We start from the raw sequence: 27,366 nt of genomic DNA, 5'->3' as shown, positions 1-27,366 counted from the left end.
AGAATGGGTAATGGAAGGACTGAGAAGGATGACCAAAACGAAAGAATGGGGAAGAGGAGATCTAAGGAAAGAGAAAAAAAAGGATGGTTAAGACATCAGAAAAGACAACAATGGGGAGAGAAAGAGAGGAAGGAAAGGGGAGAAAAGAATGAGGGGAAAGGTGAAGTTTGGCAATGGAGAGAAGAGAAAGATGAAGAAGGGGAAAAGATGGAGGGGCGAGAATAGGGGAAGGATTAAAGACGAGAGGAGTGGATTTAAGGAGGAGGAGGAGGAGGAAGACAGAGGTAGGAAAGGGAGAGACTGAGAAAGGGAGGAGGAAAAAAAAAAAAAGGAAAATCATAAGAAGCAGCGAAATGGAAAAATATAAAGAAAATAGGTGTGGTGGCAAGGAGGAGGAGATGGAGGAAGAAGAGGAAAAAGAGAAGGCTAGGGCAAGGAAAGAGGGGGAAGAAAGGAAGAAGATGAAGAGGAGTTAGGGAAAGTTGTGATGGGACTAATAGTGGTAATGGTAATAGTAATAGTAGTAGTAGTAGTAGTAGTAGTAGTAGTAGTAGCAGTGATAGTGGAGTCACGTACTAAAAAAAAAAATCTTAAGGGGAAGGTAATTCAGGTGATGGGAGAGGAAGAAAGGGAAGAACGGAAGCAGGGGGAGGGGGGAGGAACTGAGCATGATAGGGAAGGCGTAGAGTAAAAGAAGTACACTGGAGAGAGGTCAGAAACTTACAAAGGGACGAGAAATGAAGAACAATGAGAGGTTCTGAGAAAAAGGGCATCACGGGAAGAGGGGAGAGAGAGGGAAGAGAAGGGAGTGGGAGGGGGTGGGGAGGAGGGAGGGAGGGAGGCGTCTCAGGGGATAACAACAATACAAACAAACACACAAACAATGTAAGTATACCTGACACCTGCCCACCTTGATTACTCACCTACCTGACCTGCAACACACACACACACACACACACACACACACACACACACACTCCCTGTAGGTTCCTAATTACAGTCATTAGCGTCGCCTCCTCCTGTTCCGCCTGCGCTCCGTCTTGTGTGTGTGTGTGTGTGTGTGTGTGTGTGTGTGTCTCTCTCTCTCTCTCTCTCTCTCTCTCTCTCTCTCTCTCTCTCTCTCTCTCTCTCTCTCTCTCTCTCTCTCTCTCTCTCTCTCTCTCACATCCTGTCGCGCTTTTTTCTGATAATTATATGTTTTGTTTTGTTTTATTTTCATCGCGTTTTTTTTTCTTTTTCATTGTGTCATTGTTGTCGTGTTGTTGTGTGAGCGTAATGATGTTTTTTGTTCTTCTCTACGTCGGCAGTGAGTCATGGTAATTAGTGCTTCATTTCGGCTTCTCATTGTGCGTCGCGTCAAGATTTAATTAGGATTTCTACTTTTAATTTTCCTTTATTATTTTTTTCTCTCATTACACTTGCTTTTAACTTTCTTCCTCATTACTGCTACTACTACTACTACTACTACTACTACAACTACTACTACTACTGTCGCTACTACTACTACTACTACTACTACTACTACTACTACTACTACTACTGCTATTACTATTTACTTACTTATTATTTCAAAACTACATTACTTCATTAGTGTTTGGTTGAAATATTTCCTTTGTATTTCAATTTTCTGTTTTTCCTTTTCTTTCCCTCATTATCTGTTCATCTATATACTTCCTCATTATTTTCTACTTTTCGTTCATATTCGTCCTCATCATTTTTTTGTTTTCCCTTTTAAATCTACATCATTTTCTGCTGTTTATTCTCTTTTCATACATTTTATCTTTTTTTTATGTTTCTCTTTTACTCATTTCCTTTCTCAAATGCTTCTTTCCTTTCCTCCCTCTCTTTCTTTTTTTTCCTCAGTGTGTCTAATCAATCGCCTTCCCTTCACTCCCTTCTTGCTTGGTAGAGATATTTCGTTTTGTATATCAATTTTCTATTTCTCCTTTTATTCCAGTCATTATTTTGTTCTTATTTCCTTTACAATCTTCCTCATTATTTCGGGTTTCTCCTTTACACTTTTCCTTTATCTTTTACCTATTATTTTCTTCTCTTTATTTCCTTAGTGTCTGTTTTATTGCCTCCCCCATACCTTTATTTCCCTTACAAAGCTTTATATTTCCTTTATACATTTTCTCATTATTTTCTGTAACTCCTTTTTATCAATTTCCTTTATCATACGCCTTTTTATTCCTCTCTCTTTCTCTCCTGTCTATTCACTAAAGTACCCACCTTCATTTCCTTCATATACATTTCCTCATTATTTTCCGGTTCTCCCTTTATCCATTTCCTTTACCCTATGTTTCTTTTCTCCCTTTCTCTTTTTCTCTCCTTGTTTATCTATTTATCTCCCCGCCCTTATTTCCTTCATTCACATTTCCTCATTATTTTCCGGTTCTACCTTTTCCCATTTCCTCTGTCATGGTTCTTTTCTCCCTCTCTCTTTTTCTCTCCTCTTGTTTATCTACTTATCTCCCCGCCCTTATTTCCTTCATACACATTTCCTCATTATTTTCCGGTTCTACCTTTTCCCATTTCCTCTGTCATATGGTTCTTTTCTCCCTCCCGTTCTCTTTTTCTTCCTCCAGTGTCTACTTAATTGCCTCCCCTCCCCTCCCCGCCTCACTCCGCCTCCCATCTATCTCTCCCTTTCTCCCATTTCATTTCACTAACTGCAAAATTCTCAAGCTATTCCCTCTCTGTAATTCCCTCCTAATACCCAGTCCCATTGAGCTCCATCCCTTAAATCACCTTCCTCTCTCTCTCTCTCTCTCTCTCTCTCTCTCTCTCTCTCTCTCTCTCTCTCTCTCTCTCTCTCTCTCTCTCTTCATAACCCATTCCATCTCCTTTTTTTCTCCTTCAAACCTCTTCCTCTCCGTATTCCATTCCATTCTTTTCTTCCTTCCCTCCTTCTCCTCATTTCTCATTTGGTTTCTCCCCTTCCTCTCCTCCCGTCCTCCCTCCCTTCCCTTCACTCCCCATTGCCCATTTCGTACCTCTCCCTCTCACTCTCCCTTCCTTCCCTTTTCCTTCTCCTCCCTTCCTGTCCTGTCCCCTCCCCTCCCGTTCCCTTCCCTCCTCTCTCTCCCCTTCCCTTCCCTTCCCTTCCAATCCCTTCCCTTTCCTTCCAATCCCTTCCCTTTCCTCCCCTTCCATCCCCTTCCCTACCCTCACCTCCCCTTCCCTCCCCTTCCTTCCCCTCCCCTCTCCTTCAGTCCCCATAGCCAATTCCGTCCCTCTCCCTCTCCCTCTCCTCCCTTCCCTTCCCTTCCCTTCCCTTCCCCTCCCCTCCCCTCGCCTCCCTTCACCCCACATTCAGCAAGACATCAGTCAGATTGTAACTGTTGCAACAATTTGTGATAATTACTCCCCGATGCCGCCGAGGAGAGAGAGGGGAGAAGGGGAGGAGATAGGGGAGAGGAGGAGGGAGAAGAGGGGAGAGCGAGGAAAAGGCAGGGATGAATATATGGAGGGAAATGGAAGGGAAAGAAGGCGAATGGGTAGATAAGGGAAGAGAAGGAGAATAGGGAGAGAGGGGAGAAGAGGGGAAGAGAGGGGAGAGAGAGGAAAGACTGGATGAATATATGGAAGAGGAAAGAAAAAGAATGGGCGGAAGATATGTAAAGGAAAAGAGTAGGAGAATAAGGAGAAGTGAGAGAAAAAGAGAAAATGGTAGGGAAGGATATGTGGAGGGAAATGGGAGGAAAAGAAATAGAACGGGTGGAAATATATAAAGGAAAAGAGAAGAGGAGAAATGGGAAAAGTGAAATGAGAAAAGAGACGAAAAGTGAAGGAGAGAGAGAGAGAGAGAGAGAGAGAGAGAGAGAGAGAGAGAGAGAGAGAGAGAGAGAGAGAGAAACATGAACGGAAACAAAAGGGAGAGAAAGAGGATAGGCGGAGATGGATGATGGTAAAGAGGAAAGGAGTGGAAGGTGAAATGGGAAAGGGAGAATAGAAAAGGGTGAAGAAGGGAGAGGGAAAAAGGGAGGGGGTGATGCATGGAGGTAAATGAAGGGAAAAGAAAGAGAATAGACGAAGATGTAGAGGAGTAAAGAGAAGACACGAATGAGGAGATGTAATAAACCAAAACGAAAATAAAAATAGGGAGAATGAGGAAATAGGAATAAGGTGTAAAGGGAGGAGGGAGCGCACGAGGGAGAAATTACAGGGAGAGAGGATGGAAGAGGGAAGGGAGAGGAGGAGGAAGAGGAGGAAGAGGAGGAGGGAGGAAATACGAGAATGAAACCAAATACCGACACCACACTATTTAAGTACACACACACACACACACACACACATAAATCAGACATGACATAGACAAATATTTTAAAAACTTTGGATATTTAACTGCAAACATTAATTATATATTTATTTTTGCTCTCTCTCTCTCTCTCTCTCTCTCTCTCTCTCTCTCTCTCTCTCTCTCTCTCTCTCTCTCGTCTTTTCTTCCCTTCTACCGCTTTTATCCTTTCTCGTCCCTTATTCCTTCCCCTTTCTCCCTCTCCCTCTTTCCCTCCCTCCCTTTCTTTCTCCCTCTCCTTCCCCTCTTCTCCTCCCTTCCTTTCTTCACCCTTCCTTCATTATCTTTTCTTCATACGCCAAAAAAAAAAAAATGAATGCACGGTTATTTTGGCGCAGAGAGAGAGAGAGAGAGAGAGAGAGAGAGAGAGAGAGAGAGAGAGAGAGAGGAGGAAAGGGTGCAATAATTAAGCGGCGTCAAGACCGTACACACACACACACACACACACACACACACACACACACACACACACCAAATTACCGGAGTGACAGGCGGGCGGGAAGAGCAGCTTTTGATCCCCCCCTTACAGGTCCCCCTCCCCCCTTCCACCCCCCTCCACCTCCCCTCCTCCCTAACCACTCTACACTACCAATTTCACCATCCACCTCTATTACGTTACCTCTACAACCACCACCACCACCACCACCACCACAGTATCCACCATTTCCTCCACCAAGATGTCCACCCCGCTCCACCACACTCTTCCACATCCTCCATCTACTTTCGCCCTCCCCTTCCATCCATCTTCTTCCCCTCCTCATCCTAGTCCCCATCTTCTATCTTCTACAAATCCCTTCTAAATCTCTCTCTCTCTCTCTTTCTTTACCATTATCTTCTTTTTTTTCCGTTTTATTTCGTTTTCTTTTTCTCTCAACCTCTTTTTATCTCCTATTCTCTTCCTTTTCTTTCTCTGTATTTCTTTCATTCCTCTCCCATTCTCTTTGGACTTTCATCTCCTTCCTTTCTCTTCACATTCTCTTCTGTTTTCTTTGTATTCCTTTTTATTATTTATTCTCCCTTTCTTCGTTTCTTCTTTTTCCATTGTTATCCTTCGTTCCTTCCCTCCTATCCTCTCATCCCTCCCTTTTTCCTTCATTTGTTCCCTCTTCTAGCTCCCCTTTCTTCTTTCCTTTCCTTCTTTGTCTTGTTCCCTTTTTATTATTTGTTTACTCTTTTATTATTTCTTCTTTTTCCATTGGTTTCCTTCGTTCCTTCCCTCCAATCCCCCCATCCCTCCCTTTTCCTTCATTTGTCCCTTCTTCTTCTAACTTCCCTTTCTTACTTTCTTCTTTGCCTCGTTCCCTTTCCTCCCATCCTTTCCTCGTCTACTCCCTTCCCTTCATTTCCTTGGTTTCTCTTATTTCCTCAGTTCACTTTTTTTTTCCTTCGCTCCAATACCTTACTATGTTCTTTCTCTTCCTTTTTACCTTTCCTTTCAACTTTCCTTTCTTACTCTCATCCCCGTCTTTCCTTCCCTCCCCCCCCCCTTTTTATTTTATTTACCTCCAATACTTTATCTTGCTCCTTCTCTCTCTTGTTTCCCTTTCATTCCGATTATTCTTTCTTATTCTCCTTTCGTTTTCATTCCCGTTGTTCCCCTTTCCCTCCCTTCGTTCTTCCTCCTCCTCTTCATCCTTTCCTCATCCCTATCTTCGTTCTGCCTCATCCTCGTCCTTTCCTCATCCCTCTCTCTTCCTTCCTTCGCTTTTCCTCCTCCTCATCCTTTCCTCATCCCCTTTACTTTCCTTCGTTCTTTCCTCTCCTCGTCCTTTCTCCATCCCCCCTCTCTATACTTTCCTTCGGTTTTCCTCCTCCTCATCCTTTCCTCATCCCCCCATCCTCCCCCTTCCTTCCCCTCGTAACAACATAATTATGCAAAATCCGAGCGAACAGGCCAAGCTCGTCTAATCTTCCGGCTAAAAAAAGAATGTTAGGTTAGGTTACGTAGAGTTTGGAGCTAAAGGAACCAGCGGAGGAGGAGGAGGAGGAAAGGGCTCAGCGTGGGTGTACCGAGGTTATTAATGGTCCGGAATAAAATGAGATGAAAAATAATAAGATGAGATGAAAACAATGTAAAAGAAAGATGCAATGAGACACGGACAGGTAATGCATTTCTGAGCAAGGTGTGGAGGCGTGCCGAATTTCCCCTTGGATTTCCCCTCTCGCCTCAGGAAGATATTGTTTTATTATTATTATTATTATTATTATTATTATTATTATTATTATCATTATTGCCACTACTACTACTACTACTACTACTACTAAAGCCAGAACAATCACAAATATAGAGAAAAAACAGATTAACGAAGAGAAAGAAAAGAAGGTTGATAAAAAAGATAAGAAAAAGGGAAATGGCGGAAGAAAATAATTGAAAAGGAGAAGAAAAGAGGGAAGATTAGAGAAGGAAAAGAGGAGGTGGAAGAAAAGGAAATTAAGAGAAGTGGTGAGAGGAAAAAAGAGAAAAGGAAAAAGAGACGAAAAACAGAAATATAAGAAATGGGTAAAAGAAAAGAAAATGAAAAGAAATGATGAGGAATAAAATAGAAACGAAGAAGAATAGAAGGATGAGACAAAAGAAAAGATAAGAAAAAGAAGAGAGGGAGAAAGAAAATGAAAAAAAGAGAAGGAAAAGTGATAAAAAAAAAGAAAGGAGGCACAAGAGAAAGAGAAGTGAGAGAGGTTAAGGATAAGGAAGGGAGGGGAAGGAAGAGGGGAGAGGAAGGGAGGGGAAAAAGAGGGCGGGAAGTTGCAAGGGGCAGAAGGAGAGGGGAAAGATATTAGGAAGGAAGAAGTGTGTCTGGGAGATGTTACTGTGAAGAGGAGGAAGGGGGGAGGAGGAGGAGGACGGGGGGAGGAGGAGGAGGAGGAGGAGGAGGAGGAGGAGGAGGAGGAGGAGGAGGAGGATAATGTGGTCGCGGTAAATTTGTGGTGGTCCTGGTCAAGAGTGTGTGTGTGTGTGTGTGTGTGTGTGTGTGAGTGTAACTAGATACGTACACACACACACACGCACGCACACACACACGAGATTACAGACATAATTACCGACATAAAAAAAACAGACATGCAAAAAATATAATCTCTCTCTCTCTCTCTCTCTCTCTCTCTCTCTCTCTCTCTCTCTCTCTCTCTCTCTCTCTCTCTCTCCTTCCTTCCCTTCTTCGCTACTGCCAATCTCCTTCCCCTCATCTTCCCCTCTACCTCTCCCTTCCTCTCCTCTTTCCTCAGTGCCTCCCCTATTTTCCTCCCCCTCCTCCCCCCTCGCCTTTTGACACCCATCCCCTCTACCTCTTCCTCCCCCCTCAATGCCTCCTTACCTCCCCTTCCTCCCCCTCCTCCTTTCCCCTCCCCCCTCCCCCCCCTCGCTCGGACACCCATCAAGCGAAAAACTCTCTGGGGCGTTTCAATTTTCCCTTGTCTCTTATTTTTTGAAGGAAATATGCAAAGAGGCGAGAGACTGTCCTGGAGGAAACCCGCAGCTTTTCCCTCCCTTCCCTCCCTCTCTCCCTTCCTTCCCTCCTGTTCCCTTCTCCCTCCCTCCCACTTTCACTTTATCTTTCCTGCTCCTTTCCTTCATCTCCCTCCTTCCTTCCTTCCCTCCTGTTTCCTTCTTCTTCCCTCCTTCCTTCATTTTACCTTTCCTGCTCCTTTCCTTTCCTCCTGTTCCCTTCTCTCTCCTTCCTTCCCTCACTTTCACTTTCCTGTGTCTCTCTTTCCTTATCTCCTGTTGCCCTCTTTCCCTCTTTCATCTCTCCTTTTCTCCCTTCCTTCTCATTCCCTACCTTCCCTCCCTCTCTCCCTAGCTCGGTCGCGGAATAAGGAAATAAAAGAGGGAGGGAGAGAGACAGGAAGGAGGAGGAGGAAGAGGAAGAGGGAGGAAAGAGAAAAGGTCGAGGGTTAATTTGGTTTTGGTGGAGAGGGAGGGAGAGAAAAACGAAAAAGCTGGAAGACATGGGAGATAGGAGAGATGTGGAGGGAGATTGAGGGGAGAGAGAGAGAGAGAGAGAGAGAGAGAGAGAGAGAGAGAGAGAGAGAGAGAGAGAGAGAGAGAAAGAAAGAAAGAAAGAAAGAAAGGAAGGAAGGAAGGGAGAAAGAAAAAAAAGAAAGAAAGAAAGGAAGGAAGGAAGGAAGGAAGGAAGAAAGAAAGAAAGGAAGAAAGAAAGAAAGAAAGGAAGGAAGGAAGGAAGGAAGAAAGAGCATATGAAAAAAAAGAAAGAGAAAGATAGAGAGAGAAATTAGAGAGAGAGAGAGAGAGAGAGAGAGAGAGAGAACCGGCAATAGAAGGAGTAATTGGTGTTGGAAGTCATGCATACATAACGTTAAAGGTGAAACAGCGTCTCTCTCTCTCTCTCTCTCTCTCTCTCTCTCTCTCTCTCTCTCTCTCTCAAGACAAAAGTGAGTGCAGTGAAGTTAAAAATTTATCTGTACACACACACTTTCACTTTCACACACACACACACACACACACACACACACACACACACACACACACACACACACACACACACACACACACACACACACACACCAGCGTACATGTATATATTTCGAGTTTTTTTTTTTCTTTTTTTCCTTTCAATCAGTCGCCGAGCATAAAATATCGAAGCTGTTTTAATGACGGATTTTATTTTTTCGACAGGTAAAAAAAAAAAAACCATCAGATCCAGACATCGCAATATTTTTTTTCTCTTGCGAATTTAAAACGTGTCAGAGAAATAAATAAATAAATAAATAAATAAAAATACATGATAGTTTGAAATATCTTATCATTCTCCAATTAAGGAACGCCCGCAGGTATCGCAAACTCACCTTAACACACACACACACACACACACACACACACACACACACACACACACACACACACACACACACACAGACTGTTCTTCCTATTCTTTCTCTAATGTTTCGTCTTCTACTACTTTTCTTCTTCTTTCTTTTCCTTTCCCTTCTCTTTCTCGCTTTTCTCACTTCCTTGCCTTCTCTCTCTCTCTCTCTCTCTCTCTCTCTCTCTCTCTCTCTCTCTCTCTCTCTCTCTCTCTCTCTCTCTCTCTCTCTCTCTCTCTCTCTCTCTCTCTCTCGTACACACACATACACACACTTTTACGTAATACAACCTCACACTAACAACTTATAATGGTGCGCTCTCTCGTATTAATTCACCTGTTTATTCTTTTAAGTTCTTGCTATCTCGGCTCATCTACATAATCACTTTCTCTTCGCCGTCCTCTTGATAAAGCGAACTTGTTGATGTTTGAGCAAGTTCTTTAATGCGTGTCTATTCATCCGCTATTCTATTGGTCAGTCAGTAAAGCAATCACTCCTTATGTCCACGAATATATCTATGTATCTATTCGTGTATCAGTTTGTCGGTCTATCTATCTATCAGTGTGTTTGTCTGCCTAATTGTATGTCAGTGTGTTTGTCTTTTTTTTACAGCAGGGGAGGCAGTTCAAGGGGAAACAATAAAAACAACAATAAAAAAAGATCGCTATATGCTGTCCCGAATGAACCCCCCAAAAAAGCGTGAGGGCAAGAGAGAGGCCAATTTCGTGTCTGTCTGTCTGTGTGTGTGTTCTTTTGTCTGGTGTGAAGGGAGATGGTAAGCTTTGTCCCTCATTCTCTGCATCTTATAGCCACCTGTTGGATACGTCTCTCTCTCTCTCTCTCTCTCTCTCTCTCTCTCTCTCTCTCTCTCTCTCTCTCTCTCTCTCTCTCTTATTTTCACTCCTAAAACGAAGACTCCCATACGATATTCTCTTTCTTCTTTTTCTCCTCCTCCTCCTCTTCTACCTTTTCCTCCTCTTCCTTTTCTTCTTCCTCTTCTTTTCCTTTTTATTCTTCTTCTTTTCATACTTTTCTTTCACTTCTTCTATTTCTCCTTCTAGTTTTCTTCTTTTTCTTCTTCTTCTTCTTCATCGTTCTTCGTCTTTCTCCTTTTCTTCCTCCTCCTCCTCTACCTTTCCTTCTCTTCCTCCTCTTTTTCCTTTCCTCATCCTTTTTTTTTACTTCAATTTTTCCTTCTCCTTCTTCTTCTTCTTCTTCTTCTTCTTCTTCTTCTTCTTCTTCCTCTTCCTCCTCCTCCTCTTCCTCCGCCTAAGCCCCCAGCACACAGAGGCATCGCGGGGTCCAATACTTCTTCTGCCTTGACGTCCATTCCCTGGTAATCCTCTTCCCGTGTGCCTCTCCCTATTATCCCTCTCTTTGTTTTCCTCCGCCTTCACTATTCTCTTTTCTTCTCGGCTTTCTTCTAGACCACCTACTTGCTGTTCCTACCATTTTTCTTCTTTTTCTTCCTTTGTTCTTTGCTCTTCCTATCATTTTTCGTCTTTTTCTTCTTAATGTTCTTTACTCTTTCTTCCATTTTCTTCCAGGCTTCCTAAGAGACTACGTATACTTGCTCTTTCTTTCTTCTTCTTCTTCTTCTTCTTCTTCTTCTTCTTGCTTTCACTCCTCCTCTTACTTCTCTTCTTTCTCTTCCTCGCTTTTGAACCTTTCCATTTTTTTTTCGGTCTAATTCTGTCCCTTCAACATTATCTCCTGTCTCCTCTCTCTCTGTGTGTGTGTGTGTGTGTGTGTGTGTGTGTGTGTGTGTGTGTGTGTGTGTCCTCCCCCAGACAGACTTTCACACCTGGCTGCCTCCCGGAGACCTGTAATTACTAAGGACACGGATTCTTGTTAAGACTTCGCTGCTCCTCCTCCTCCTCCTCCTCCTCCTCCTCCTCCTCTTCTTCGTTTTCTCTGTCTCCTTCTTCCTCCGCCTCCTCTTCAGTACATATCTAATCCACTTTTACTTATATTTCACTTTCTTTTTCCTTTTCCATTTTATTTCCCTTCATTCTCTTACCTAAAATACTTTTCCTCCTCTTCCTCTTCCTCTTTTTTTCTCTTTTTTCCTTTTCCTCCGCCTCCTCTTCAGTACATATCTAATCCATTTTTACTTATATTTCACTTTCTTTTTCACTTTCCATTTTATTTCCCTTCATTCTCTTGCCTAAAATACTTCTCCCCCTCCTCCTCTTCCTCTTTTTTTTCTCTGTTTTCCTTTTCCTCTGCTTCCTCTTCAGTACATAACTAATCCACTTTTACTTATATTTCACTTTCTTTTTCATTTTCCATTTTATTTCCCTTCATTCTCTTACCTAAAATACTTCTCCCCCTCCTCCTCTTCCTCTTTTTTTCTCTGTCTCCCTCTTCCTCCGCCTCCTCTTCAGTTCATATCTAATCCACTTTTACTTATATTTCACTTTCTTTTTCATTTTCCATTTTATTTCCCTTCATTCTCTTACCTAAAATACTTCTCCTCCTCCTCCTCTTCCTCTTTTTTTTAATCTTTTTCCCTTTTCCTCTGCTTTCTCTTCAGTACTTATATACTCCACAGTTTCCTTATATTTCCCTTCCTTTCCTTTCCACATTACTTCCCTTTCTCAGTCTCGTCTCCTTTCTCTTTTCCTCCATCTCATTATCTCCTTCGTCCCTATCTTCATCATCTGCATCCTAACTCCACCCCCTCTTCTTCAGCATCTTCATCCTCCTCTTCTCTCTTCTCTTTTACGGTCATTATCATCTATTCTTCCCTGCTCCTCTTTCTTTTGTCTCTTCTTCTTACAGATGACAAGGTTGGCCACACCCCTTTTCTTTATCCCACTTCCCTTCTACATCCGCGACTCCTCTTTTTCCTCTTTCCTCTTCCTTGCTATACACCTTGCACTCCTCTTTTTTTCCTCTTCTCTCTCATCCCCTTTATCTTTCTCATGGCTTTCTCCCTTCCACTCATTTTTTCTCCCGCTTCCTCCTTCTTCTTTTTTCTCTTCACCTCTTCTCCATCTTTCGGTATCATCTCACTCCTTGCCTCCTTTCTTACACTTCCTCTTCTCTTCCTCTTCTTTATTTCAACGTCCTTTCTTCTCTCCTTCTTCCATCTACACACTCATCATCTTGCATTGTCTCCTCTTCTCTTCTCTTCTCTTCTCTCTCCTTTATTGTTTAACTATCCCCTATTTCCATTCTTAGCTTCATCTCTTCTACTTTTTCGCTCTTTATCAACCCTTCTGCTTTCCCACTGTTCTCCTTCTCTTCCTCCTCTTATCTTCTCCTCCTCTCAATTTAACCCTTTACCCTCCTGTCCTATTTTTCAACGTTTTTCTCTCTCTCTCTCTCTCTCTCTCTGCGTCCTCCCTACACCCCATCGCCCATTTCCTTCTTCTTAATACCCCTTTTCTCTCCCTGTTTATCACTCTCTTCCTTCCTCCCTTTCCCTCCATATCCTCTCCTCCTCCACCGCTATCCTCCTTCCTCCCCTCCCTCCCTTCTCTGTCCTCCTCCTCCTCCTCCACCTCCTCCGTCTTCATCCCTCAAATAAAGAAAACGGTGATAAGAACGACGGGTACGACTCATGAGATGGAAACTTACGGTTGAAATAAAAAATGTGCCGTAAATAACGTGACGAAATAATGAGTCTGGATAATGGTGATGATGATGATGATGGTGATGATGGTGATGCTCTCTCTCTCTCTCTCTCTCTCTCTCTCTCTCTCTCTCTCTCTCTCTCTCTCTCTCTCTCTCTCTCTCTCTCTGTCTGTCTACTTTATAACCTTCCTTTTTCTTTCTTTCTTCTTTTCAACTATTTCCTCTCTTTCTTCATGTCCTCAAATTACTTACTCTCTCCTTCCTCCTCGTTATCTTTTCTTCTTATTCTTCTTTATCTTCTTTTCCTTTCTTTCTCTTATTTTTTCCTCCTCGACTAATTCGTTATATTAATTTCACTATTCCTATTCTTCATTTCCTCCATATTATCTTCTTTTCTTCTTCTTCTTCGTCGCCTTTTCCATTTCCTTTTCTTCTCTATCTGTTTTTTTCTTCATTTCTTTTCTTATGTTTTCTACTTCAACAAATTCATTACATCCTTTTCTCTCCTTTCCTCTATTTTTTTTTTATATCTACATTTCTTCCTTCAGACTTTCTTTCATCAAGTTATTTATTTCAGTCTCTCTCTCTCTCTCTCTCTCTCTTCCTCCACCTCCTTCCTCCAAAGATACCTACCCCTCTCTCCCTCCCTAGCCTTACCCCCATACCCCCTTTCTATCCCTCCCTACCTCCCGATGAGAGTGTTCAATGGTACGCCCAACCCCAAAATCCTCCCCTAGAAGCTAGAATAGAAACCCTTCACCCTCGTAATCTCTCTCTCTCTCTCTCTCTCTCTCTCTCTCTCTCTCTCTCTCTCTCTCTCTCTCTCTCTCTCTCTCTCTCTCTCTCTCTCTCTGTACTCTTCTCGTATTTCGTTTCTTGCGCGCGTCTCATTTTTCCTCATATCCTCGAACGGTTTTTATCTGTCTACTGTCCTCCTCCTCCTCCTCCTCCTCCTCCTCCTTCTCCACCTCCTCCTCCTCCTCCTCCTACTCCTCTATCATCTCGCAAAGTGCTACTGCTGCTGCGTCTGTATCTGTTTTTCCTGCTCCTTTTCTTCTCCTCTTTCTCCTTTGTCTATTTTTTTTTTGTTGTTCCTCGTTGTTTTCCGCCTCCTCCTCCGCCTCCGTCTCCCCAGCCGCAGCCTTCTACTCCCCTTCTTCCTCCTCTTCTTTTCTTTCTAGTTCACCTTGTTTTCTTTTTTCTTCTAATTTTCCTTCTTTCTCTTCACATTTCAGTTTCTCTTCTCTCTTCTTTTTCCAGCTCTTCCTCTCCTCTTCTTCTTTCCTCCGGTTTCTCCTCTTGTTTTACCTCCTTCCTCCTCCTCCTTTAATTCATCTCTTCCTATTCCTCCTCTCCCTCCTCCTCCTCCCTCTTTACATTTCCTTCTCACTTCCCTTCTTTCTCCTGCTCTTCCTCTCCTCTCTTCTTCCTCTACTTCTTCCTTTTCCTCCTCCTCTTCCTTCCTCTTGCTACACATCTTCCTCCTCCTCTTCAGCTTCGACCCTTTCCTTCACTTCCTCTTCGTGTTACCCCTCCTCCTCCTCCTCCTCCTCCTCCTCCTCCTCGTCAGCTTCCCCTTCCCCCAATCAGCGGTAAATTAAGCCTTCCCCTCACTCATTTCCCTTCAGCCCCTTCGTCGTCCCCTCCAGTAAGGTTCCCATCACCCCTATTAACTGTACCTTTCTTCTTCTCCTCCCCTTCCCATCACTCCTCCATCTTTATCTATCTCTCCCCATTATCATCTCTCCTTTTTTCTTTATCTTTCCCATCATCCTTGGTTATCTATTTCCCTCTTTATCATCGTTTTCTCTCTTTCTTATTTCCCTCATCGTCACCATCATCTATTCTTAATCCCCTCTCCCTATCTTTTTCTTTACATCATCCTTGTTCTTTTTTATTTATTTCATTCTCGATCGCCATTTTCTGTCTTCCTTCTCTCATTTATCAAAACAATCCCTTCTTCCTTCCTCCTCCCATCCTCTTTTCCTTCCTTTCCCTTTCCATCCCCCCCTTCTCTCTCCTCCCCCATCACCCATTCACTGTCTTTCCCATCACTCACTCTCCCATTCTTCTTCTTTCCAATCATCATCATCATCATCATTATCATCATCAAGCAACAATAAAAAACAACATCATCAGTAGCTTAATCGACCTTCCATTAGGCGGATATAAATAATGTAGTGCGTAATGGTCTGTGTGTGTGTGTGTGTGTGTGTGTGTGTGTGTGTGTTTAAACATACCACCACCATCACTAACGCTACTAATACCAACATCTATTCCTCCTCCTTCTCCTCCTCCTCCTCCTCCTCCTCCTCCTCTTCCATGACGTCACCAGGTGTTCTATTTAAGAGTTACGAAATAATGAAGAAAGGAAGAGAGGGAGAGGGAGAGAAGGAAGAGAAGGAGGAGGGAGGAAGGGAGGGAGTAAGAAGGGTAGGAAATACGAAAGGGAGGAGCAGGTGAGGTAATGGTGACAGGGGGAAATACCTGGAGGGAAGAAAGTGTAGAGAGAGAGAAGAGGAGGAGGAAGGAAGTGAGGAAAAACAGGAAAATAAAGGAGACAGGTAAAGGATGTGAGTCATACTAAGAGAAGAAGAAAGAAGAAGAAAGAAAGAGAAGAAAAGCAAGGTTTAAAAGATACACAAATCAACTGAAAACAATGTGAAGAAGTAAATAACGGGAAAATAACCAGATAATTAAGATGAAACGAAGAGATAAGGAGATGGATGAGAGGAGGAGGAGGGTGAAGAAAAAGAAGAGGAGGAGGAAAAAGGAATCAGAAAGGAGAGAAAGCATATTATGAGAGAGAGAGAGAGAGAGAGAGAGAGAGAGAGAGAGAGAGAGAGAGAGAGAGAGAGAGAGAGAGAGAGAGAGAGAGTACAGAAATAACTTGCCAAGAAGAAGCAAGAACATATCTCCCTCACCACAACTACTACTTCTACTACTACTACTACTACTACTACTACTACTACTACTACTACTACTACTACTACTACCACTACTACTACTACTACTACCACTACCACAACACCGCCGCCCCTTTCCCTTCATTATAATCACAAATACCGTCTAATTCCACGCAACGAGAATTTCCATACAGACATTGTTGAAAAAAAAAATAACAAGAGGTACAGAACAAAAAAAAGCCAAGCTACAAGACTCATCCAATTACGAATGTGTGTGTGTGTGTGTGTGTGTGTGTGTGTGTGTGTGTGTGTGTGTGTGTGTGTGTGTGTGTGTGTGTGTGTTTCTTTTCGTTTTACTCTTATTTTTTTTTTATTTGTTAGTTACATCAGTTCTTACATTTTCTTCCTTATCGACGAAACTAAAAAAAATGTAGAAGGAGGAGGAGGTAGAGGAGCAGGAGGAGGGGGAGGAGGAGGAGGTGGAGGAGGTCATGTTTACAGCCCTCTCATCTCGCCCTATCTTCCTCCCACCTCTCTTTCTCTCCTTCTACACTATTCTCCTCCTCCTCCTCCTCCTCCTCCTCCTACTCTGCATCCCACAGCCCCACAGCGCACATTACACACACGCAACGTTCACACACGCAAGGGTGAACACACACACACACACACACACACACACACACACACACACACACACATGTACACGCATTCCTCCCCAGAGAATAAGTACAGTGTTAGGTAGCATCTCTCTCTCTCTCTCTCTCTCTCTCTCTCTCTCTCTCTCTCTCTCTCTCTCTCTCTCTCTCTCTCTCTCTCTCTCTCTCTCTCTCTCTCTCTCACCGGCCGTACCACTCGCCAGGTTAATTAATTCTACATGCGCCCCTCACACCTTGCCGCACCCCTCCCGCGGGACACGAGGACATAAGGAGGAGGAGGAGGAGGAGGAGGAGGAGGAGGAGCAGAAGAAAGAAGAATGAGGTTTAATAACATGTGTGTGTGTCTGTGTGTGTGTGTGTGTGTGTGTGTGTGTGTGTGTGTGTGTGTGTAGGTGGTGGTCAGACAGCTAATTGCGGTAATGATCGGATTATTATTTCTCTCTCTCTCTCTCTCTCTCTCTCTCTCTCTCTCTCTCTCTCTCTCTCTCTCTCTGATTGCACTTTTTTCCTATACCAATCCGACCAACCCCCCCTAAAAAAATATCCCCCTCTCCATTTCCCTCCACCCCCTTCCCATTCCCCCTCCCCTTCCTCCTCCCCACTCCCCTCACTCCTCCATCACCCCCTCTTACAAACCAATCCCCCCCTCCATCACCTCCTCCCCTCCCTCCCCCCCTTAAACCTCCTCAAAATCTTACACACCATTTTTCATGAGTATTTCTCTTCGCCAAATTATATTACGGTGCAATTTTCCAGCCAGCGCGCCTCTCTCTCTCTCTCTCTCTCTCTCTCTCTCTCTCTCTCTCTCTCTCTCTCTCTCTCTCTCTCTCTCTCTCTCTCTCTCTCTCTCTCTCTCTCTCTCTCTCTCTCTCTCAACCAGACTACTTCCACCTGTACTCTTCCCTTCCCCTTCCCTCCCTTCTCCTCTCCCCTCCTCTCTCCTCTCTCCCCTGCCGCTCCCTTCCTCTCCCCCCCTCCCCCCTCCCTACCATGGGGGGCCAACACCCTAATTCGTTCCTAAACACGTAAATAAACCGAATCACCTCCACTAACCCACACTTCCTCCTCCTCCTCTTCCCCCTCCTCCTCCTCTTCCTCTTCCTCCTACTCCAAAATCTTAAGGGAGAAAAGAGTGAGGAGGAGGAGGAGGAAGTTGAAAGATAAAAAAAATAATAAAAAGGAGAGAAATAGAGAGGTTTAATAAGACTAACGTGAGGAGATGATGATGCAGAGAGAGAGAGAGAGAGAGAGAGAGAGAGAGAGAGAGAGAGAGAGAGAGAGAGAGAGAGACCCTGTGCTCACAGACCTGCCGAGTGACTGCGTGCTGTGCTGCCCACTAGACCGTGTGGGCAGTTCCGACCACAATGCCATACTCACCACCATCAGCCTGGCCCCAGCGCGTGAAGAGGAACACCAGCGAGTCATCTGGCTGTGGGACCGCGCGGACTGGACGGCTGCAAGGCAGGCCCTGGCAGCGACTGCTTGGGGCACAGTCCTTAACGGTGACCCACAACATGACGTCTCCGCCCTCACCACTGTCCTCAATACCGTCCAGCAGCAACACGTCCCCCACCGCACCTACTCATCCAGCCCAAAAGACCAGCCTTGGTTCGGGTACAGGTGCCGTATTGCAGCCGAAAGGAAATACAAGGCTTGGACAAGATATAAAAGACACCCCACGCAGGAAAATAAGGCCCAACACAGACGAGCCTGCAAAAATATGACGAGGACAGCAAAGTGGGCAAAAGAAAGGTGGGACGCCGACAGGAGGAGAAAGCTGTCCTCTAACCAAACCGACCCGACACAGTGGTGGGGGCTGGTGAAGGAACAGCAAGGCCATACCCCCCAGGAACGTATCCCGCCCCTGAGGAAACCTGACGGAGACCTGGCCATCACCAGCCGGGAAAAGGCTGACCTGCTGGCCTGTCACTTCAGTCAAAAGATGACAACCCAGGAGCCAGACAGGCAGCCGCCCACCCTCCCCCAACTCATCGTCTCAAGACTAGAGAATGTGCTAATCTCTGAGGACGCTGTCAGGAGACATCTGAGGGGCGTCAACACCAGGAAGGCGCCAGGCCCTGACAGCGTGAGTCCATACTTACTGCGGCGATGCTCCGATGAGCTCACCAGCCCCCTCGCCCAGATCTTCCGGCGATGCCTGCAGAGCGGGGTGTGGCCTGCACAGTGGAAGGAGGCCAGAGTCACACCTGTACACAAGAAAAAATCCAGGTCCGAGCCAGGCAATTACAGGCCAATATCACTCCTCCCAATCATCAGCAAGATATTTGAGAGGATCATCTGGGAGCAATTGACATCCTTCCTCGAGGAAAACCACCTGCAGTCACCGAAGCAGTTTGGTTTTCGGAAGGGCCGCTCTACCTCAGACCTCCTCCTTCTCCTCTCAAAGTCCTGGCATGACGCCCTTGATGACGGCCACCCCTCTCTCGTGATTGCCCTGGATATAGCTGGCGCGTTCGACTCCGTTTGGCACCGCGGTCTGACGGCGAAGCTACAGCAACTAGGCATCACGGGGGACCTGCTGCGCCTGCTCTCAAACTACCTGTTAGGCAGGAGCCTCCACGTAGCAGTCAACGGAAGCACCTCGACCAGCTTCCCGGTGGAGGCCTCCGTTCCACAGGGGTCCGGCCTGGGACCTATTCTGTGGAACATATACTTTAACGACCTCCTGCAAACCATCCCGGCAGCAAGCGCTTACGCCGACGACTGCACCCTCTCCAGAACATACAAGAGGGAGGAAGCCCAGGACGTGATAGAGTCCGTCAACAGACAGTTGGCAGACATAATGGCCTGGGGAAAGAGGTGGCAAGTCAGGTTTGCCCCTGACAAAGCCCAGGCCATGGTAATATCACGTTCTCGGGAGGACGCGAGGCAACTCCACGGCAGACTGAGATTCGGGAATGACACCATCCCTCTGCAGTCCAGCGTCGACATCCTGGGCGTGGAGGTGGACTCCCAGCTGCGGTTTGACCGTCACCTTGAAATGGTGTAGCAAAAAGCCTCCCAGAAGGTGAACCTCCTGCGCCGCATGAAGAACCTCCTCGATGCTGAAGGCCTGAACACCCTCTATAAGGCACAAGTCCGTCCAGTGATGGAGTATGCACCGCTCACCTGGATGGCCAGCGCCCGCTGCCACCTCAACCTGCTAGACAAGGTGCAGAGGAGGGCTGAACGCCTCATCAACGGCACCCAGCACCACCGACCGAGCCAGTGGGAGACACAGCGACAACAACAACAACAACAACACCCACACGAAGGAAGGGCAAGACCAGCCACGAACCAGCTGAATAGCCTGGAGCACCGTCGCCGCGTCGCTGCCCTGACGGTGCTACACAAGGCACAAGTGGGCCTAGTGCCCCACCTGACGGACCTGAGGGCTACCTGGAGGAGGTCTGAGCGCAGCACGAGAACGGTGCTGAGCAACGCCTCCCTCCTGGAAGTGCCAATGGCCCGCTCCAGCACCCACCAACGTGCCTTCTCCATCGCAGCGGTGGTGTGGTGGAACAACCTCACTGCTGATGTGGATGTGACACAACTGTCCACTCAGCAGATGAAGGTTGCGTCCCACAGGTGGCTACTCCTACACCCACCGTAAATATGTATATATATAATTGTATAATATATTGTATAATAATTGTATAATATAATCGGCAGAAGCTTTTAAATAGCTCCCCAACGGTCGGGGGAACTTTAGCATAGACAAATAATACTGCCATGTACTAATGTACTGAACACGTTTAAATAAAAAAAAAAAAGAGAGAAGAGAGAGAGAAAAAAAAAGTAATGAAGGGAGATGAAGATGGTATGAAAGAATGCGAAAGAGATGCAAAAAAAGTGGACCATAAAAGAGAAAGAAATAAAGCTAGAGGAGGAGGAGGAGGAGGAAGAGGAGGAGGAGGAGGAGGACGAAAGGCTGCAACGTAAGATATAAAAAGAATAATGAGAGGAGGAGATGAGGATGCTAAGAAAAGAGATAATAAAGTAAGGAACAGACACAGTAGCAGAGGGGAGGGGAGAGAGGAGGGAGAGGGAGAGGAACAGGGAGAGAGAGGAGGAAGGGAGGGAGGGAGAGAGTGAGAAGGAAGGTACTAAGAACAAGATGAGCAGCAAGTAAAGAAGATAATATAGAACTTGCAGAAGGAGGAGGAGGAGGAGGAGGAGGAGGAGGCAAATGAATGGGAGAGGAGATGAGTAAACTACAAAAGTGGAAGACAGTAAAGTTGGGAATGAAGGAGGAGGAGGAGGAGGAGGAGGTAACAGTAACAAAAATAAGTCCTTCCATTTGTTTTATTAGGAGGGCAACAGAGAACACCTTCGCGACGCATTCCTGTTTCATTTGAGGAGGAAGAAGAGGAGGAGGAGGAGGAGGAGGAGGAGTTTGGGTCGTCAGCCCCTTCTACCTCTTGCTCCTCTCCCTCGCTCCTTCTCCCATTCTCATCTACTTCTCTCCCCCTTCATCCCTTGATCTCCTTTTGCATCTTTTTCCCTCTTTCTTCCTCACCTTTATATCTATCTATCTATCTCTATATCATCTCATTGTCCGTTCCCGTTCCTTGCTGTGTCTTTCTCCTCCCCTAATCTTCATTCAATATTCCCTAAAAACTAAATGAAAGAAAAGGAAGCAGAAAAAAAGAACAAAGAGGCAGGAAAAGTGAAAGACAGAGAATTGAAAGGATAAGAAAAAGAGAAGAAGTAAAATTGAGGAAAAAAGAAGAGGAGATCACTACCGTACTTAATCGCAACACAATTACAACTAAAAATAACAAAAAAAAAAAAAGAAATAAAAAACAACAAGAACAGGAAGATGAATGCTAAATAACCACACCGCAAATACTAAAGAAAACAACCCCAACGAAACTAACAAGGAACAGAGAGAAAGAAAACAAGATGATGGTGATGATGATGATGGAGGTGAAGTTAAGTCACTGAAGCAAAACAAAAAGGAAGAGAAAAAAAGTGTGTCGCTAACTGCTTAATTGTTTGCTGTACAGGTGAGTCAGAGGTGTGAAAGGTGTGGCGAGAGTGGCGGGTGAAAGGACTGCATACTGATAGCGAGAGAGAGAGAGAGAGAGAGAGAGAGAGAGAGAGAGAGAATTACCTTGTCTGCAGAATGGCAAAGGTGGTATTGCATTGTGAGGCAGAACAAGAGGGTTAAGCGAAGGAGGAAAAGGAGAAGGAAGAGGAGGAGGAGGAGAAGAGAAAACAAGAGTAACAAGAAGAAAATTATAAAAAAAAGTAGTGGGCGAAGTAGGAGGAAAAGGAGGAGAGAAAAGGAAACAGGAAAAGGAGGGGACGGAAAAGAAAAGGAAAAAAATAAATAAATATAAATAAACCAGTAAAAGGAAGAGGAGGAGGAAGAGGTGGGGTTAGATACGCGGGAGCTTAGGGTCAAAGGAGCTGCCTCGTACAGGCCTACCGGCCTCTTGCAGACTCCTGCGTTCTTATGTTCTAAAAGGAGGAGACGAATACCAAATGAGGAGAAAGAGAAAAAAAAGGAAACTGGGAAACATTTAGTAGAGTGAGCACAGCATTCCTTCCCTTGCGTCTCCTTCCTTGCACTGCTCTCCTTCACCTCCTCGGAAACCCTCCCTTAACTTTCCCTCCTTACTCACCCGCCGCACACCTTGAGACACACACCTGACCGCTGCTCGCCCTCACGCACACATACCTGCGGAAGAGAAGGTACACACGCGTTAGCACGTACACACACAAAACCAAAAAACACACACGTACACACACACGGAACCAAAAACACACACACTAAACCAAAACACACACACGTACACAGAAATCTTCATGGCTACACGTTCACAGAATTTCAACACTGATTATATTTGTGTGTGTGTGTAAAACAGTAAATAAGAAACACACACACACACACACACACACACACACACACACACACACACACACACACACACACACACACGGACGCACACACTCACGCACGCAGGCACGGCAATTAGCGGCAGGTGGGGGCCGTGTCACCAGAGGGTCACCTGTCAACCTCGCAACATCTGGCCGGCGATGGAGGGAAAGAAAAAGGTGAGGGGAGGGGAGGGAAGGGAGGGAAGGGGGAGGAAGGGAGGGTGAAAGGAAGAGATCGGGGGTGGGGGGAGAGATAGCGATGTTGTGAATACAGTAAAAAAAATTTCTAATAATTATAATAAAAGTATAGTAACCCTGAACTAAGCAACACACACACACACACACACACACACACACACACACACACACACACACACACACACACACACACACACACACAGGTTTATGATGTATACACGATGTCCGTCCCACTTCTTCCTCCCTCTCTCCACACTTATTTCCTTCCTTCCTTCCTTCCTTCCTTCCTTCCTTTCCCACATTGAGGCTGGGCATGGGCGGAGGCAGGTGGGAGGAGGCAGGCACCGTGACACCACCTGGCACTGAGGGGCACGCCAGCTGCTTGAAGAGGAGGAAGAGGAAGAGGAAGAGGAGGAGGAGGAGGAGGAGGAATAAGAGAGGAAGATGGGTAATACTATGACCTCCACTTTGATATAGTTCACCTCCTCCTCCTCCTCCTCCCTCTCTCTCTCTCTCTCTCTCTCTCTCTCCCCACCATAAGCTTTACCTGCCCTTCAAGTTTACTGGCCCATCACATTTCCCATCTCCATAAATACTTCCTCCTTGGAGTCCGCTCTCCTTCTAATTTTACTCTCCTTTCCTCCTTTCCTTCCTTCATACTTTCCTCCTCCTCCTCCTCCTCCTCCTCTTCTTCTTCTTCCTTTTCTTCCACGTGTATATTGTTTTCTTTTTTTGTTTCCTCATTGGCAGATTTTCCTTTTTCTCTCTTCCTCTTCTCTTTCTCTTCTTCTTCTTCTTCTTCTTCTTACCTCCTGTGACCTCTCCGTCCCCTAACCCACAACGCACGTCCACAATGACCCTTTCCTCCTCCTCCTCCTCCTCCTCCTCCTCGGCTTCCTGTTCTCTCCCCCTCGCCTCCCCCGACAGTACCGTTACCTCACTCACCTGTAATTACCGCCCTCTAACAAGGTAACGCGGCTTCGACCCACCGAACGGCACAGCATCTTCACGCCCCCTTCTCCCTATCTCCCCATCTTTATCTTCCCGCTCTCTTCCTCATTCCCATCTACCTTTTTTCCATCACATTCTATATAGTTCACCCTTCTCCCTCTCCCTCCCCCCTTCCTTCCTGTTGATATCCTTGTCTCCCTTTTTTTTTTGCCTCCCACCATCCTCTTCACTCCCTCTCACCCTCCTGCCTTTCTTCTTTCCCTCCTCAACCCTAACATGCATCCTTTTTTTGTGTGTGTCGAACCTAACTTTCCACTCCAATCACCCACCTTGTTTCTTCCACCATTTTTCTTTTATTTTCTTTATTTATTTATTTTCTTCCTTCCTTTCTTCTTTAGCCTTTCCAAAATCTCGACTTTACCTCACCTCACCTTCCTTTCCTTTCCCTTCCTCTCCATCGCTTGTCTCCCACTCACCTTTTTTTTTTTCCTCCCTCCCACCAGCCTCACTTCCTGACACCCTTTCGAAACCTCCTCTTCCTCCTCCTCCTTCACTCTCAAGACCACTTTTACCACCTAGATTTTTTTCCTCTCTATTTTTTTTTCTTTCCCTTCCACCTCGGCACCGTTGGGGGATCAGGATACGCCGCTGTACAGTATGCTAACGAGGTGTTGCGGCCACAGGTAAGAAGAGGGACAGGAAGGGAGGGGAAGGGGAGGTGGGGAGGACCACGTAACAGGTAACACAGGTCGGGCAGGTAAGGTAAGGTAAGTAAGGTAAGCTATCACAGGTATCACGAGGAGTGTTTACCTGTGATTTACAAGACTCGCACCTCACTGACGACCAACATCCACCTTCCGGTCGCCCCGTTAGCTTGGACGTGCATATCAGATTAGCCACATCCTGCACGGGGCGGAGGGGAAGGAAAGGGAAAGGGGATAAAAACATGCAGGTAAGCTATATATTCAGGCAGTACTTCTGGGTTATTTCACCTGTAATTAGCGGAACGAAGGGGAAGGAGAAGGGAAGAGAAAAAATTACACAGGTAAGCCATATATCCAGGCGGTACTTCTAGGATATTTTACCTGTAATTAGCGGGAGGAAGGGAAAGGAGAAAAAAAACATGCAGGTTACCCATATATCCAGGTGGTATTTCTGAGATATTTCACCTGTAATAAAAGGGAAGTATAGAAAGGGGATAAAAAGCAGGCAGGAAAGTCATATATTCAGGTGGTATACTTTTGGACTGTCGAAGGAAAAGGAAAACGGTGAAAAAGCATGCAGGTAAACCATAATATTATATCCAGGTGGTATTTCTGGGTTCTTTCACCTGTAATAAACGGGACTCGCGCTCCACCGAACACGATCACTCACTCTAATGTGTTTATCTATTCGGTCTGGGAAGCTTTGAATAAATAAAAGCTGGCATGAAGAGCTTTAAATCTCAACAAAAATTCAGCACATCCGGAGCAGTGATTTGCGGGCTTTTTTCTTCCTCATTATTATTTTTTTTTTTTTGCCCTTCAGCTGTTTACTTTACTGAAAAAAAAAAAAAAAGCCGCTGTCTACTTACACGATATGATTGAATATAATGAATAAATAAATGAAAAAGTAAGACCATAAAGACACAGAAAGCTAAAATAAAAGTTGATATCGCAATTTTGAGGGAATATGAACTTTGATTTGTATACTAACTCTGATACCACTAAATATTAATGTAAAGCAAACAATATGAATAACGATAAAAATGATAATCCCAATAACAATAAAATAATAATAATAATAATAATAATAATAATAATAATAATAATAATAATAATAGTGGCAATAGTTGTAGTAATAGTAGTAGGTCAGTAGTAACAGTAACATTAATTTTAACAACAACAACAACAACAAAAACAACATCAACAACGAGACGAGAGAGAGGAAGAAGACGAGGACAAGAGGTAGAAGCAGACGAGATCATTAATGAGGCGGCGGGACAGGTAAAGGCGGTGGACAGGTGAGCAGGTAATTGGACAGCTTGTTAATGCGTCAAGGTGTGAGGAGTGACCGTAAGGCAGCCGGCGAGTGGAACGACCTGGACTTTTTTTTCTTCTTTACAGTCCTTTTCCGGCGAGCAATGACTGTGTGTGTGTGTGTGTGTGTGTGTGTGTGTGTGTGTTGGGAGGAATATTAGCAGGATCGGGAGGAAAAGAAGAGGATGAGAGAGGAGTTGGAGGAAGAATAGGAGAGGAAGATTGAAGAAGAAGAAGAAGAAGAAGAAAAAAAAAAAATAATAATAAAAAAGAATAAGTTGATGATGGAGATATTGATGATGATGAAGAAGGAAGAGGAGGAGAAAGAGAAGGAAGAGAAGAAAGTGGAGGAGGAGGAAAAAAAGGAGAAGGTGGAGGAGTAAGTGAAGGAAGAAGTGGAGACAAAGGAAGCAGAGGTGGATGGTGATGCATTGTCAGTAACGAGGGTTAAGTGGAGGTGATGAAGGTGGTGGAGGAGATGGTGGAGGTGGAGAATTGAACGGGTGGAGGTGAGGAGTGAATGGATGGTGATGTTACAGGAAATGGGGGTGATGGGGAGGATATGGAGGTGGAAGACGGCAACACACACACACACACACACACACACACACACACACACACACACACACACACACACACACACACACGAGGAACGCTACTCCCCCTCCCCCCTGTCACCCTGCCTTTTATCTCGTGTATGGGGGAAAGAGGAGGGTGGGATGTAGGGGGAAGGGGAGAATGGGGAATGAAGGGGTTGGGGGAATGGGGATGGGAAAGGAGAGAATAGAGGATGGGATAGGGGGGAATGGGGGATGAGGGAAGAGGGGAATGAGGGATGGGAAAAAAGGGAAATGGGGAGATAGGGGGATGGGGGGATGAGGGAAGAGGAGAATGGGGCGATAGGAGGAGGGAATAGAGGTGAAGGAAGGGGGGAATGGCGGAAGGGGAAGTGGAGAATGGGGGGGATGGGAATAGGGGAATGGAGGGAAGGGGGGAGGGGCGATATCACAGGTAAGGACAACACAAGACACACCTTCCACGGAACAGGTGTTAAAAGAAGACATATCAGGGACCACTCCACCACCACCACCACCACCTCCACCACCACTGCCATTGTTCTGCTCTTCCTATGTATTCCTGTCTGTTCTTCCTATGTATTCCTTGTCTGTTCTTCCTATGTGTTCCTTGTCTGTTCTTCCTATGTATTCCTGTCTGTTCTTCCTATGTATTCCTTGTCTGTTCTTCCTATGTATTCCTGTCTGTTCTTCCTATGTATTATTTTGTCTGTTCTTCCTATGTATTCCTGTCTGTTCTTCCTATGTATTCTTTTGTCTGTTCTTCCTATGTATTATTTTGTCTGTTCTTCCTATGTATTCTTTTGTCTGTTCTTCCTATGTATTCTTTTGTCTGTTCTTCCTATGTATTCTTTTGTCTGTTCTTCCTATGTATTCTTTTGTCTGTTCTTCCTATGTATTCCTTGTCTGTTCTTCCTATGTATTCCTTGTCTGTTCTTCCTATGTATTCCTTGTCTGTTCTTCCTATGTATTCCTGTCTGTTCTTCCTATGTATTCCTTGTCTGTTCTTCCTATGTATTCCTGTCTGTTCTTCCTATGTATTCCTTGTTTGTTCTTCCTATGTATTCCTGTCTGTTCTTCTTATGTATTCCTTGTCTGTTCTTCCTATGTATTCCTTGTCTGTTCTCCCTATGTATTCCTTGTCTGTTCTTCCTATGTATTCCTGTCTGTTCTTCCTATGTATTCCTGTCTGTTCTTCCTATGTATTCCTTGTCTGTTCTTCCTATGTATTCCTTGTCTGTTCTTCCTATGTATTCCTGTCTGTTCTTCCTATGTATTCCTGTCTGTTCTTCCTATGTATTCCTTGTTTGTTCTTCCTATGTATTCCTTGTCTGTTCTTCCTATGTATTCCTTGTCTGTTCTTCCTATGTATTCCTTGTCTGTTCTCCCTATGTATTCCTTGTTTGCTCTTCCCATGTATTCCTGTCTGTTCTTCCTATGTATTCCTGTCTGTTCTTCCTATGTATTCCT

This window comes from Eriocheir sinensis, chromosome 4, assembly GCF_024679095.1.
Source record: "Eriocheir sinensis breed Jianghai 21 chromosome 4, ASM2467909v1, whole genome shotgun sequence".
Lineage (NCBI taxonomy): Eukaryota > Metazoa > Arthropoda > Malacostraca > Decapoda > Varunidae > Eriocheir > Eriocheir sinensis.
Note: the sequence above shows the minus strand (reverse complement) of the source record.